The following is a 15,968-nucleotide window of genomic DNA, read 5'->3' as shown; positions in this document are numbered from 1 at the left end:
CTGCCAAATTTCAGCAAAATATTATACAGTTCTCAATTAATTTCAGTGAGGGGGGTGATTACAGTTATAATTTTGATCAGTAAGTCCTTGGCTGTCCAGAAAACTCAGATATTCTGTTGTCCTGCATAAATGAAGTTTTTTTCTTTTAGCATCATGTTGAAAAAAGTCATTAGGGGTATACTTCAAATTCTTATGCTTTTTGAAACCGGTCACACAAAAAGTCAATTAAACTCCTCTTGGTGCATATAGGTCACGGTAAGCATCAGTTTTTAAGCTACAAAACAGAGTTCTGAAGACCCATCAAAATGCATAAGATTTCACTGATTGCTCCCATTAAATACTTATATTAAATTCTATGCTTTGAATTCCCGTGCCTTTTAAATTTTATTTTAAACTTGTTCAGTATTTCTGTCTTACATTACTGATACTTCTTAGTGATGTTTTACAACAGAACTATATTAGAACCCTTGTACACTAGTTTATCAATCTTGTCCAATTTGCTGGGTGTATTTGCAAACTAATCACAGAGCCTCTTAGAACTTTGTGTAAATGAATCCTGCAAGAGGGTATGAAGTTTTCTGCACTGAAATTTTCCAATGGCTATAATACCTGACCTGAGCTCATGTCTTATGACATCTCTCTTGCTTTACCACTTAGGTCCCAACTGGATAAGTGACACTCTATCAATGTGTAGTCCAGATGGTCATGGTATCATCCTAACACCCAGCAACTATAGGGGACATGCTTCTTTTTAGCCCAACTCATTTTCTTTTAAAGATATTTCATTGCACTCGGTAAGGCTATCATGGTGACACCCTCTTTACAGAATGAAGAATGACTTTGGTCAAGGGCTTTGTCTAACTCTGGTCTGAAATACCAGTGCTGTCTATTCATATAGCCAGCGTTTCCTGCCCTGCTTATTTATCTGCTGATTTATAAATATGCTTTGATTTCACCAGAAAGAGAATGAAGAACAGCATGTCTGAGTCTCCTTGATGGGCAGTTTGGAGAGCAGAAAAGGACCTGAGAGGCATCAGAGAACTCACAAAGCAAGTTAGAGACAAGTTAAAAGCTATCCAGTTGTCACACAGCTTTCTTAACATTATCTTCCATCAAGTCGAGGTCTGGAATCTGCCAGGATTTCAGACTAAATGCATCTTCTGCTTGCCGGTATTTTTCACACATTGAGTGCTTCAATGGCTCACTTGGCAAAAGCCCAAAGGCAGCACATGCTTCTCCACTCTAAGGAGAGTGGCTGCCACTGAGACAGTGGGTAAAACAGTTCAGTAGCAGCGCCCGTGGGCACATCATCCACTGCCAAGTGCACACCCTTTGTCATTGGCCCTCAGAGCAGATACGGCGGGGTGCTGAGGACAGTAAAACCATCTGAGGCTGAAGAGGCCAGTCCGTGTGTGTGTGTGTGTGCGCGCGCGCGCACGCACACGCTCAGTCATGTCGTGCCTGGTTCCTCTGTACATAGAATTCCCCAGGCAAAAATACTGGAGTGGGTTGCCTTTTCCTTCTTCCTCCAAAGGAATCTTCCCAATTCAGGGATCAAACCCGAGAATCCTGCATTGGCAGGTAGATCCTTTACCAACTGTGCCACCTGGGAAGCCCCTGAAGGGGCCAGACTTTCCATTAAATTAATGTCTGCCCAGGCTGAGGCACTAAGGGGTGTGATACGAACTTGCAACAGTTCTGTGTCCTGTGAGTGCCTTAGCTAAAACAGACAGAAGGAGAGAGCGCCAAGTGTCATACCCACCTTTTCCCCTCTGCCTGCAGATATCTCTGTGAGACAGTTGTTCTCCTACCTTGCAAAAAGTAATAATGATCCCACAGTATTTAATGCAAGAATGTACAGGGCCTCCAGTGTCTGCAAGTTATCAGAACTTTAAAGAGCATATGTCAAGCAGCTCAGCCAGCATCTGGGTTCTGCTATTCAGCCATACAGTGTGGCCCAACCCCAGAGCAAAACTGAAACTCTAAGCATGGCAGAAACTCTTTCCCTTAGCAGGAAGCACGAGGAACAGCCAGGACCTAAAACAAATGAACCTGGTGGTCACCCTGGATTCAGGATTCCGGTTGTGCATCGAGCTAGTCACTCAGGGTTCTTGCAGGGATGACGGTCAACCTTCTCCAGGGTTCAAGCAGGGGTGAAATGACCACATGAAAGTCCAGACAAGCAATGACTGGCCAAGAGGGATGTGGGAGGATCTTTAGATCAACACCAACCCAAAGCCCAATTCCAAGCTCATCCCAACGGACACGTGATTTTTGCCTCCCACCCCACCTCCGTTCCTCACACATAAATTGCTCAAATCATTCTCTCTCTTTCCCACACTCTCCCTGCCCCCTAATACATACAGTTACATAAAAGCATCTTAAACATAGGACCCAACTTCTTCAGTCTGGGGGAGGACCAGGAGATGGTGGGAGCTGCTGGGGCGCATGGTCTGATCATTAGTTGAAATTACATAATCATGCAAACAAGGGCTGGAGAACCGCTTAGGTGGAGATCAGTTTAGCGCACACCGCAGGCGCCCCTTTTCCCCTCCCCCGACAGCCTGAAAGCAAGTAAGTTTTAACACAACCACAACCGAAGCACCAGACACGGCTGGGGGTTGGCGAGCAGCCGACTGCTGAGGTTAAAATTCCAATGGTGGCCCGAAACTTGAGGTGTATAGCAGAAAGAGCGCCAAGCGGCCGCTCACCCAGCAACCAGACCCCGAAGACCCTCCTGCCTGCATCCTCGACCCCCAAAGTTCAAGGGCGGGCTGAGCCAAAGAAATCATCCAGACCTGCGAACCTGCAACATGAACCAAAAAAGCCGCGATCAACCAAATCTAAGCCTGGCCCCCAGCGCCTCGCCACGACTTTCGTCCAAGTCTCGGCGAGTTCAGGTTGTCTGACACGCTCAGGAAAAGAGTCCTCCAGCAGCTCCTACCGTCTCAGCGGAAGCCACTTAGCACCAGCGGTGTTTCTAATTTTGAAGGATGGTAAAATGTGGGACACAACTGGGAGAGGGGGTACTTGCTTTGCTAGCGGTAAGGCAAGACTCCCCAACAGAGGAAGACTTTGGGTTTGCTTCGGTTTTCTTGGGGTGGGCACGAGGTTGTGATTTTGCTTTGGGAACATTTGCAGAGGGGCGCTAGGATTTCAGGGAGCTGGAGATCTCCCATCTGCCTGGGCACCTAGCATCCTCCGATCGGATTTCATTTTCGGCGACAGAGAGGGCTCGCGGGGGGCTGGGGATTGGGGGTTGCTGAACAATCCTGGAGCCGCAGCCAGGGCAGCTGAAGAAACTGCAAACTGCAGGTTCTGTGGCGGACTAGGCATCCGCCGGACCACTGAGGTTCAGAGCAGAGCCGGCCGCCAGTGCGCGGGTGCAGCCGGGCCGCCAGGAGCTGCGAGCGCGCGGCGCGCACAGGGTTACAGCCGCCGCCGCCGCCGTGATTGACGCGCGGGGGTCACTTGAGGCTCCCGCCGCTCCCCCGGCACCCGACCGGGCAGCCCGCTCAGCCCACCGAGGGCAACGCAGGCCCCGCAGCCGCCCACCCGGTCGTTCCCCGCGCCTCTGCCCGCGGACACCTCGCCCAAGAAGGGCCACGACAACATGGAATCGCAGCTCGCTATTTCACTTGCCCGTGGCGGCCGCCGGCAAAAAAACAATAAATAAAATGCGAGGCAACCATCAGCCGAATAAAAATCCAGAGTCCCCTACCTTCGGCCTTGGGATGGCACACTGGTCCTGTGTTCTCTGACCCACGGATCCAGCCCCTTCTTCATGAATTATTCCGGTCAGTCAGGATTTTGTGCATTTTTTTCCTGAACACCTGTTTCAAGTAAGGGGTAAAGACCTTATTGAAAGAATTGTCCTTAAAAAATAAGCTGTGCACACATATGTCCATCCAGGCATGCATGCGTGTTTGTATACACACATATGCACACGAAATATACATGTACATTGAAGCACCAAACTAGGCAGTTGGATAATGGGAGAGTCGGCTGGTTGTGAGCATGCTCGCGCCGGGAACAGATCCACCCTCTGTTATTCCTCTGAATAAATATAAATCACGATCAGAAACCCAAACAGCAGCATCCCTCTTGAATTCCTGCTGCTGAAAAACACAGAATAAACGCAGCCCAGAGACACGGCATCTAATCAGCAGCTGTTTTCTGAATCCAGAGCCAACCCCTGCCTACCCTGTCTTTTCCACTATGAGTTCAGACCTTTTTTGAAAGGGGTTTTAACCTTTTAAAGATACAGTACACCAATTATCACTTCTGAATAGCTGTCACTCCAAGAGCAGAAAGCCAGTCCCATGCCTAAAGCCACAGGGCAGGCTTGCACGCAGAGATAATGATTCCATTCATCCGTGCCTTTTTACAAACATACAAACATATATACATACACACACAGAGAACTAGCAAAGGCAAGCCATAAAACTAGACACATAGTTGTTGCAGTGACGAGTTCCTCAGTGACTAATCATGTTATGTAAACACTACCATCCTTCACTTTGGAACACACATGTTCATGGGGTGAGACAGTTCCAGGGACACTTGTCAGCATGAGTGTCACCCCTCAGAAGCCCCTACCTGCTGGGAAAGGACCAGGAAGCCTGGCAGGGCAGCTGAAGGAAGTGGGGGGCCCTGCCAGCTCACAATTAACCACAGGGCACTGCCACGTCCTCAAATTAAAGAAACCTCTAGCACTACTTGTAATCTAGAACCAGATCTTGTTCCAACACATATTTTTTTTTCCAACCAGAATCTGAAATCAGAACCACAACCTGAACCTTCACCATCTCTAAGATCCAGATGTAAGTCCTTCTTCTTCAAGATTTTGTTAACAAGAGGGTTTTGTTTGGTTGTTGGGTTTTTGTTTCTTTCTTTTTTTTTTTTTTTCACCAGGGCTAGATTAAGATGAAGATAGAAAAATGGGTGCTGGGGATTGAGGATAAACAACCCCCACCCTGCCCTAATTCTTTTTTTTTTTTTTTAATTAAGTACTTTAGCCACCCAGGTGGTGTTTATTAGTCCAGTTTTGCTTTGGCTTTTAAAGCAGCAGCACTGAGAAGAAACCAAAACTCCCCACCTCATGTATGTTTGGAAGGAAGGAAAATGCCTTTTACAGTTTCTTTTTCACCCCAAGAACCCCAGGGCTTCAGAATGGCGCTGGCTGTTGGTCCCTTGGTTCCCGCCCAGCAGCAACAACACTAGTAGCTTACCTGAAAAGCCACCCCGATGTCCCCACAGCCACTCCTGGCCAGTCCCTCTGGCCCTGGCCTCAGAGCCCACCCTCCCTGGGCAAAGCACTAAAACCAATGCACTGTCACCCTCTCACCTCATCACAGCCACTGCCTGCACTGCCTGCTCCCAGACACACACGCACGCGCGCACACACACACACACACACTCCCTTCTCTCCCAGCTTCCAGGGCTCTTTAGCAGAAAATTATCATATTTCATGTGTCATCACCCAAGCTAGCTGGGCCTTTCACTGATTGGCTGGGCACCCGCAGCCGGAAATGTCAACAGCCACACAGCTTGGAACTGACCCTCCCGCGGCCACCCCAGACCTGAGCCCAGGAGGCTCCGTGACAAGGCGAAGACCTCCCACCGGGAGCCTGTCACTCTTCTCCCTGGTCTGCCTCAGGCCCTCTCCTCCCTGCTGGTCTCCCTACACCCCCCTGGGGGAGGGGACCTCCAGGGGATGTGGATGCAGTCTCTCCAGCCAGGCTAGGAGCTGAACTGCCTCCAACTGCAGGGAGGAAGGGAGCCACTGAAATTCCTGTTCTTCCCAGCAGGAAGATGTCTCCATTTGGTTTTAAAAATTTAGAGAAAGTGTTCCTGATAAAAAACTATCTCTCCTCACACTGAAAAAGAAAACTTATGAGTAAGGCTTGGTGAAAACAAGATTGTTTATCCTCGGCAGTTTATCTGTTGCTGCTCTTTATCCCACACCTAATATCACATGCACTAAGGTATCATAACCATAATATCCCAAGGGAAACCGGAAGACAATTTAGTCCATCCTCTTCCCTTAAATAGAACAGCTCTTCACCCTCCAGGAAAACTCACCAGAAAAAGAGGCTTCCTAACTTGGCTACCCAATGCTTTGTGATGCCACACAAGTGTTTCAGAGTTAACTGGTCTTTGTAGTGACCAACCTGAGTCATTTTGACTGTAATTGAAGCATAGTCTCTCCGGCTGTATCTTTAGCAGGTTCAGTGTGACTCACCATTTCAGTCTCACCTCACTGTGTTCTGCTGGTTAAATTAAACCCCATCTCTCTGGACTGTGGTGTAAAAGTTGTTTCTCAAACCTTTAATTATGCTGCTTTGTTCTTTAGACTTCAGAGACAAGCCTCCCAGAGCTGATGTAGTTCAAAGCTTATTCCATTAAGCCATGCATGTGATGCTTCACTCGTGTCGGCTGTTTCTACTCTGGAGTTTTGGGTTTGGGGGAGAGAAAATTGGGCTCAGACATTTACGCCTTCCTTCTCTCCAAAAACAAAACAAAACAAAACAAAACCCCACATGTACATGACTGAAACAATAGTGGCTGTGCTGGGACCCAGAGAAAGATGCCATCAACAAAGCCAACATTTTGAAGAATATGGGGAAGATATGAAGTGGATGAGACATCTGTTAGGAAAGGCTGATTAGTGCTGATAAGTCCACGCATGATTCTGCCTAGGCCCCTTAAGAAGAAAGTACACAGACTTCCAGAAAAGGGTCCTGGAAAACCCCAAGCTCAGAGGATCAAAGGTCACATGAGGGTCACAGGCATCAGCTCAGAGGCAAATGAAAGGACGTTAGGAACTAGGAAGATTCTCTCCACACAGAACAGCAATTATTCCCTAACATCTTTGGAAAGTGGGAAGTTTGTCCCTAATATAGGAAAAAGTCAAAGTCTCAATAGGGATAGCACCCCATTTTATTTAGGTATCCCACACATACACACGCACATACACACACACACACACACACACACAAAGATGAAGAAGACAGAAAAAACAAAAGAAGAAAAATCTTTATAATCAAATAAGACACAAGTCATAACAGAGAAATCCAGAACAGCCTATATTAGTCTAATAGAAGTACTGGAAGGAGATGACATCATTAAGAAAGGGGAAAAGCAACAATCAAGGGAGAAATAGAAGAACATTTCCTCGAGCTGATGAGACTGGAGGCCTTAGATCATATGGGTCTGAGTGCTGAGTAGCAGGATTACTGAAAGAATACACAATTCTAGATGCAGTCTCTGACTCCAAGAACAAAGGGAAACAACTACAGGCTTCCTGATAGAGGAGAAAAATCAGGTTGCTTAGAAGGAAAGAAAATCAGGCTGACAGCATACCTCACATCTGCAACACGAGGCTAAAAGACAGTGGCACGATTTTTATAAAATTCTCAGGAAATCTTATTGAAACTCAAGAATTCAACCATCTGCCAAATTATAATTTCTCTCACATGTGATGACAAAAGAAAGCCATGTTCAAAGACACAGAAATATCTTTATTCAATTTAAAAAAAAGATTACTTGAAGATCTGTTCCAGACAATGGAAAAAATAAGCCAGAATAATAAACTCAAGAAAAAAGATATATAAGAAAATGTAATGAATAAAGCCAATAAAATGTATGGTTGAGTACAAATACAATTGATCATGTGGTAGTAAAGTTTAATTTACTTGTTAACATAAGATAGGTAGAAAGAGAGGACTAGAGAAAAAAATCAAGAAGTCTGGAATTAAATTTCCATATGATTTCATCCAAAATACTGGAAAATCTCAATGGAGATGGGTAAGTAAAATCACTAGAATAAAAAAATAGGGTGGGAGGATCATTATGGAAGGCAATCACAACTCCATTTATCATCACCTCTCTTCCCAAGACCACATTAAAATGTAATAAAGAATTTTTTAAGTTCAAATACACAACGAGAAAGAAAACAGTAGAAGACCATTAGCCAAGAAAACTGAAAAAGAAGAATAGAGAGGAACTGAATTTATCAGCTATGAGTATCTACTTAAATGCTACAATAAATAAAATAATATAGCACAATTGCAGAAACCTAAAAATGGATGATGGAATTGAATAAAGTTAAGAAACAGCTTCAAGTATAGTGTTTGCTATGTGATAGGTGATAAAAACTGAATTTCAAATCAATGGGAGGAAAAAATGTATTGCTCAATAAACAGTGTCAGTGTGGTGTTCGGTATTGCTTCTAACTCATACCTTATACAAAATATATTCTATTTCCACACATACACACACACAAAATACTGCAAGGAAAAACAGGTGCTACGACTGACCAATAAATCATGGAATGTTATAAAGTTGCTGGGTTTTTTTTCCCTAATAGTGGAAAGAATAGAAAAATAGTGGTTATTCAGTCTATTTAAATACCATTGTGGTAGGTTACATAACGGCCCCCCAGAGACATTCACTTATGGAAACTGAATATCACCTTATATGGCGAAGATGTGTCTAATTGAAGACTCTTGAGATGGGAAGTTTATCCTGGATTATCTGCTGCTACTGCTGCTAAGTCACTTCAGTCATGTCCAACTTTATGCAACCCCATAGATGGCAGCCCACCAGGCTCCCCTCTCCCTGGGATTCTCCAGGCAAGAACACTGAGTGGGTTGCCATTTCCTTCTCCAATGCATGAAAGTGAAAAGTGAAAGTGAAGTCGCTCAGTCGTATCCAACTCCTTAGCAACCCCATGGACTGCAGCCCACCAGGCTCCTCCATCCATTGGATTTTCCAGGCAAGAGTACTGGAGTGGGGTGCCATTGCCTGGGAAGGTACTAAATATAATCAGAGTAACCTTATAAGATGTGGGCTGAAAAAGGAAACAATAATCAAAACAAAAAGACAACCTACAGATGGGGAAGAAATGTTTGCAAATGTCATGACCAATAAGCGATTAGTCTCTAAAATGTACAAACAGTTTATGACACTTGACAGCATCAAAACAGCCCACTCAAAAAATGGGCAGAACTGAATAGAAATTTCTCCAACGAGGACATATAAATGGCCAAAGACACAAAAGATGCTCAACGTTGCTAATTACTAGAGAAACGCAAATCAAAACTACAATGAGATTATCACCTCACACCAGTCAGAACGGCTATCATCAAAAAATCCACAACAAAAGCTGGAGAACATGTGGAGAGAAGGGAATCCTCCTGCACTGTTGGTACAGCCACTATAGAGAACAGTATGGAGGTTCCTTAAAAAACTAAAACCAGACCTACCATATGACAATTCAATCCCACTCCCGAGCATATATCCAGAAAAAAAAACATGATCAGAAAGGATACATGCACCCCAATATTCACTGCAGCACTCTTTACAATAGCTGAGACATGAAAGCAACTTAAGTGTCCATCAACAGAGGAATGGATAAAGAAGATGTGGTACATATATACAATGGGCTATTACTCAACCATTAAAAAGAATGAAATAATGCCAACTGCAGCAACATGGATGCACCTACAGAGTGTCATACTGTAATGAAGTAAGTCAGGAAGAGAAGGAAAAATATCATATGACATTCCTTATATATGGAATCTAAAAAGAAATGACAAAATGAACCTACTTACAAAACAGAAAAGAGACCCACAGACTTAGAAAACGAGCTTATGGTTTCTGGCTAGGGAGGATAGTTAGGGAGTTTGGGATGGACATGTCCACACTGCTGTATTCAAAATGGATAAGCAAAAAGGGCCTCCTGTACAGCACATGGAACTCTGCTCTATGTTATGTGACAGTCTGGATGGGAGGGGGGTTTGAGAGAGAATGGGTACACGTTTATGTATGGCTGAGTTTCTTTACTGAAACTACCACAACATTGTTAATTGGCTATACTTCACTATAACGTGGCTTCCCCGGTGGCTCAGACGGTAAAGAAGTCACCTGCAATGCGGGAGACCCGGATTCGATTCCTGGGTTGGGAAGACCCCCTGGAGGAGGGTATGGCAACCTACTCCAGCATTCTTGCCTGGAGAATCCCCATGGACAGAGGAGTCTGGTGGGCTACAGTCCATGGGGTCGCAAAGAGGCAGACAGGACTGAGTGACTAAGTGCACACACACACAACACAACATAAAAAGTTTAAAGTTTGAAAACATAAATAAAGCACATGAATAATAAAAAAAGGAAAGGAAAACAGAGAGGGAGGCAGAAGGCAGAGAGGAGAAGGAAATGTGACCACAGAGGCTAAGATTGGCATGATGCAGCTACAGACGAAGGAAACCAGAAGCACCAGAAGCTGAAAGAGGCAAGGAACAGATCCTCCCTTAGAGGCTCTGGAGGAAGCACAGCCCTGCTGACACCTTGATCTTAGCCCAGTGAAACTGATTGCATATTTCTGGACTCCAGAATTCTAAGGAAATAAAACATTGTTTTAAGCCCCAAAGTCTGTGGTCATTTGTTATAGAAGCCATAGTAAACTAATACTGGTGATTAGTATCCACCATTAGTATCCACCATCCACCAAAAACATCATCCACCATGATGAGAGACAGTACTTCCTAGGGATTACAATAATTATTATTACCAGCAACAATACTTACTGTGTGCCTGGCACTGTTAAATTATATACAGATCTAATCTCATTTAATTCACATGCAAGGTGGCAATAGAGAGTTGAAGTTAATATGGCTCCACCACGTAGTAGCATGTATGCCCGGGCAAGCTGTATAAACTTCTAAAGCTGCTTTGTCTCATCCATAAAGTAGAGGTGGTACCTAACTGTCGGGGTTGTTGAGGATAAAGTGAAACTATCTATGTAAAGGGCTTAGAACACTGCCTGGCAATAAAGACTCCACAAATAATAATTAATAATGGGAAAGTTCTTCCTTATGCCAGGCAGCAGTCTGTCTCCCAGAGCATCTCTCATTGATTCTAGTTCTTCCCTTTGGATACTTATAGAACAAAAGTCTCTCCAAACCACCTGACTGTCAATCAAATATCTAAAGCCAATGATCATCTCATTAAGAGTCTCAGCTTTGGGAACTTCCCTGGTGGTCCACACTCCCACTGCAGGGGGCCCATGTTTGGTCCACTGGATCCCACATGCCACAACTAACAGACCTCACATGCAACAACAAAGACTGAAGATCCTGTGTGCCAAAACTAAGTTCTGGTACAGCTAAATAAATAAATTAAAAAAAAAAATTTTTTAAAAAGTCTCAGCTTCTCCAGACTGAAAGTAACCAATGCCTTCAATCACCGCTCTTGTGAATGCATCATAGTTCCTTTCTCATCCTGACCACCTCCTCTGGACATATTCTTGCATATCTTTAGATAAGATCCCAGACTTATCACCATTCTTGTTCTAGAACAGCAGCTGGGAAACTAGCCCTCAATGCAGGTTATATTTTTTAATAGTCTATGAGCTAAGAATGGTTTTTACATTTCTTAAGAATTGTAAAAAAAAAAAAAAAGAATTTTCAATATGAACTATATATGGCCTGCAAAGTTGAAAATATTTATTGTGTGGCCTTTTTCAGAAAAAGTTTACCAATTCCTGTTCTAGAAGATCCTATACTTCTATCAATGCAATGTAAGATTACCCAAGACATTTGTGCAAACAAAAAAGCCTTTTGCACTCTTGTATCATACCAACTTAACTGTAAGGCTGCTAATTATTCAATCAGTACCCATTCTCTCTCCCCTTCTTACCTAGTAATAAAAATCTTAGCTAGGAATATGGCTACCACTTTAATACTACATTTCCCAGTCTCCCTTGTCACAAGGTGCGGCCAGGAGGCAAAGTTCTAGCCAATGGGATGTAACCAGACATGACCAGTGTAATTTTCCAGTCCTGCTCTTAAAGGGGAGGCTCATGCCCTTCCCATTCCCCTTTCCCATTGGGTGGAATGTGGATCTGACAGTTCTGTGATGAATTAGCAGAGCAACAACACAGAAGGATCAAGGGTCTCTGGTACTGCCATTTTACCCAATACTGCTTATTCTCAGTCTGAGAGAGAAATAAACTTGTAGTTTACTTAGGCCATTGTTATTTTAGATCTTTGTGACAGCAAGAGAATCTATGCCCTAACCAATACAACTATCCATTTTAACTCCCGAGTGTTTTATATATTTGTGGCCGCTAAGACACACATCTCCTCCACTCTCCAATCATGCAGTTGATTTTCTGGACACCATCGCAAGACCTTGCATCGACCTTGTAAGAATCGGCCTATCATTTTACCCTGACATCTGGGACCCAATTCTGTCATCCAAAGTAGCTACTGTCCTTTCTAATTTCATGTCATTTTTCAAGAAGCACTTTAGGTGTGGCACTCTAACTAAACACAGTGCTTATCAAAGTACATGATAAATGTTAAGTATAATGTAATGGAGAAGAGTGTGACCTCAGTTTGTGGGGGAAGAAAATAACAGATTAAACTAAGGTCAAATGAAGGAGAAGGTGTGGAGGATGGAGACAAGCAGCTATGAGGAGCTTACTGTGTTCCAGGCACTCTTCTGTGAACTTCCTCAGTGTTCAGTTCAGTTCAGTCTCTCAGTTGTGTTCGACTCTTTCAGACCCCATGAGAAACACTGAGCTGGAGTTGGTGATGGACAGGGAGGCCTGGTGTGCTGCGTTTCATGGGGTAGCAAAGAGTCGGATACGACTGAGTGACTGAACTGAACCGCAGCACACCAGGCCTCCCTGTCCATCACCAACTCCCGGAGTTTACCCAAACTCATGTCCATTGAGTTGGTGAAGCCATCCAACCATCTCATCCTCTGTTGTCCCCTTCTCCTCCTGCCCTCAATCTTTCTCACCATCAGAGTCTTTTCTAATCAGTCAGCTCTTTGCAACGGGTGGCCAAAGTATTGGAGTTTCAGCTTCAACATCAGTCCTTCCAATGAACACCCAGGACTGATCTCCTTTAGAATGGACTGGTTGGATCTCCTTGGAGTCCAAGGGACTCTCAAGAGTCTTCTCCAACACCACAGTTCAAAAGCATCAATTCTTCAGCACTCAGCTTTCTTCACAGTCCAACTCTCACATCCATACATGACCACTGGAAAAACCATAGCCTTGACTAGACGGACCTTTGTTGGCAAAGTAATGTCTCTGCTTTTTAATATGCTGTCTAGGTTGGTCATAACTTTCCTGCCAAGGAGTAAGCATCTTTTAATTTCATGGCTGCAATCACCATCTGCCATGATTTTGGAGCCCCCCAAAAATAAAGTCAGCCACTGTTTCCACGGTTTCCCCATCTATTTGCCATGAAGTGATGGGACCAGATGCCATGATCTTAGTTTTCTGAATGTTGAGCTTTAAGCCAACCTTTTCACTCTCCTCTTTCACTTTCATCAAGAGGCTCTTTAGTTCTTCCTCACTTTCTGCCATAAGGGTGGTGTCATCTGTATATCTGAGGTTATTGATATTTCTCCCAGCAATCTTGATTCCAGCTTGTGCTTCTTCCAGCCCAGCGTTTCTCATGATGTACTCTGCATAGAATTTAAATAAGCAGGGTGACAATATACAGCCTTGATGTACTCCTTTTCCTATTTGGAACAAGTCTGTTGTTCCTTTTCCTATTTGGAACCAGTCTGTTGCTTCCTAACCTGCATATAGGTTTCTCAAGGGGCAGGTCAGGTGGTCTGGTATTCCCATCTCTTTCAGAATTGTCCACAGTTTATTGTGATCCACATAGTCAAAGGCTTTGGCTTTGGCATAGTAAATAAAATACAAATCGATGTTTTTCTGGAACTCTCTTGCTTTTTCAATGATCCAGCATTATCTCATTTATTAAATATTTCACTCATTCATTCATTCACTCATTCATTTTTAAAGCACTAATTTTAATTTTTTGAAACAGTAACTACTAATACCCCAGTTGGGGCAGAAAACTATTACCCATAAACACTGATGAAAACAGAGCCCATCCAAAGCTCTCTTTATCTAAGACCATGGGCACCCACCCTCTTTGGACACCTGAAGAGTTTATTGCTGGCTTTCCTTGCAAGATTTAGAGTCAAAGATAAAAATATCCCAAGCACCAAACTCAGGAACTGCTCAGTGTAGAACAGTGGACAGTATTTTCAGAAACCTCTGCCATTTTAAGACAGGTGAGAAGTAAGTACATGTTGGCCTTCTACAAAGCAGGATGGCAGAAAGAGTGTGTAGGCTCTGAGTAATGTCAGACTATACGGATTCAAACCCTCTGGGTTTGAGCCAACTGCTTAATCCTTTCCTGCCTCAGGTTTCCTTATCTGCAAAATGGGGACATGTTATTCTTACCAAACCATCTCCAAGGCAGATTTCCACCCCCTTTTTTGCAGATGATGAATATGATCATGAGTATGTCCTTGTCCGAAAGTAATCATCCAGCAAAATGTCAGCATGAGGCTTAAACCTTAGGTCTTTTTGATTCCCACCTCATGCCCATATGACCAAAGAGAAAGATAGAAAATAAAGTTACTGAATCATGCTGAAAAAGATGATCTGCCCACCAGAGGGAAGGTCAGAAAACTCTTAATGTGGTACTTGAGATGAGAGACAACTGAGGATAATGAGGTTTTCTTCTAACTTCCTTCAGAGCTTCCATCACTTAGGGTGGAACAACACCCTAGAATGGTGTTTAAAAAACAGAGTGCTGGCTCAAGACCCAGTCATTTTTGACAGTCATTCACCCTGTCTTGGATCTTGGTAGGGTGGTTTCCAATACATAAAAAACCAGCCAAGGTCAATGTGTATCTCCTTTCTTGCTTCTGGTTACCTAAAAGTGCATTTTTCCGAATCTAAAGGCACACACAGGCAAAACAAACAAAACCTTAGGGCACTGGTTCTTAACCTTTCTTTTACCTCTTATACCTAAGATATAAGAGGCACCATCTGGGACTTCAGTAACCAGGGAAGAAGATCGGAAAAGTTTCTAGTGCGAAAGGAGTGTAGTATAACTCAAAACAAACTTCTCAGACCTGGTGAGACCCTACTGTGGGCAGCCAGTGATGTGGCATCCAGGTGCCCCAAATGGGTACTCTGAGTGCCAACTCGCACTGAGACAGACCTCACAGCTCCCATTCCATGTGACCACCTGGCTTCTGTTTGCATATCCTGGCAACATCAACTCTACATGTGTGTACAGGGTACAGGGTGGGGGAAAGGCTGTCTTTCAGCAACTCACAGCCCACCTAAGAATGCCGCAAGAACAAACAAGGGAAAGTCATAATAAAAAGCAAGTCAGAGTCTACAACCCCACTTTGAAACTTTGGAAATGGTCTTGCTACTCCTTAACACTGTCACCCACTAATTTTAGCATCCTTCAGGTGAGCTATCTACAACACTGACTATGGTTCTAATGGGATTTTCTATTCCCCTCATCCCTCTATACTTAATTGGAATTCTTCTGTAAGGAAGAGTTGTCCTTTCTACCTATAAAATAAAAGCTCATCCAACTTTTATTTTTATCAAATATGGACTCGTGGATAGTTATTTTATTCTTTGAGTTATGACCAAATTTTTAAATTTTATTTCAGCTAAAATTGTCTCAACTTTGGCCATTGGGAGCTGTTTTATGTTGGTTCCTGTATTTGACACAATCCTGCTGTGGTTTTTTTGCTGTTGATTAGCACCACAAGATGCTCCACAATCATCTTGTATTTTCCCTGCTCAGTCCTGGAGTTTATTTTTCCAAGAAGAAACTTGGATATCCTCTTCTTGGATAATGGCATTTAGAAACCGAGACTTGAGCACTGAGTGTGCTCACTGCTACCAGAATGCATTGTTTCTAGGCCATCTTAGTGGTTGTCAGTCTGGCTAGAGGTTTATTAATTTCATTTATCTTTTCAAAGAACCAGCTTTTGGTTTGATTAATAATTCTGAATTGCTTTTCTGTTTTCAATTCATTGATTGCTGAACTTATTTTTATTATTTCCCTCCTTCTGATGGCTTTAGTTTTAATTTTTTCTTATTTCTCTAGTGTTGCTTT

At 43.6% G+C, this 15,968-nt stretch overlaps 1 protein-coding gene across 4 annotated transcripts in view; it reads right to left on the bottom strand.

Moving 5' to 3' along the window:
• HIVEP3 (HIVEP zinc finger 3) overlaps window positions 1-15,968 on the bottom strand; it is a 564,242-nt gene that overhangs the window by 432,872 nt on the left and 115,402 nt on the right. For all 4 annotated transcript variants that reach the window (XM_061412315.1, XM_061412313.1, XM_061412317.1 and 1 more), the window contains one exon: window positions 3,722-3,833. The gene's annotated coding sequence lies outside the window, so the exon portion shown is untranslated. The remainder of the gene's footprint in view (window positions 1-3,721; window positions 3,834-15,968) is intronic.

The sequence above is a fragment of the Bos javanicus genome, chromosome 3 (genome assembly GCF_032452875.1).
Source record: "Bos javanicus breed banteng chromosome 3, ARS-OSU_banteng_1.0, whole genome shotgun sequence".
NCBI classification, from domain to species: Eukaryota; Metazoa; Chordata; class Mammalia; order Artiodactyla; family Bovidae; genus Bos; species Bos javanicus.
The sequence above is the reverse complement of the archived record's forward strand: the minus strand, read 5'-3'. Positions and strand labels throughout refer to the sequence as shown.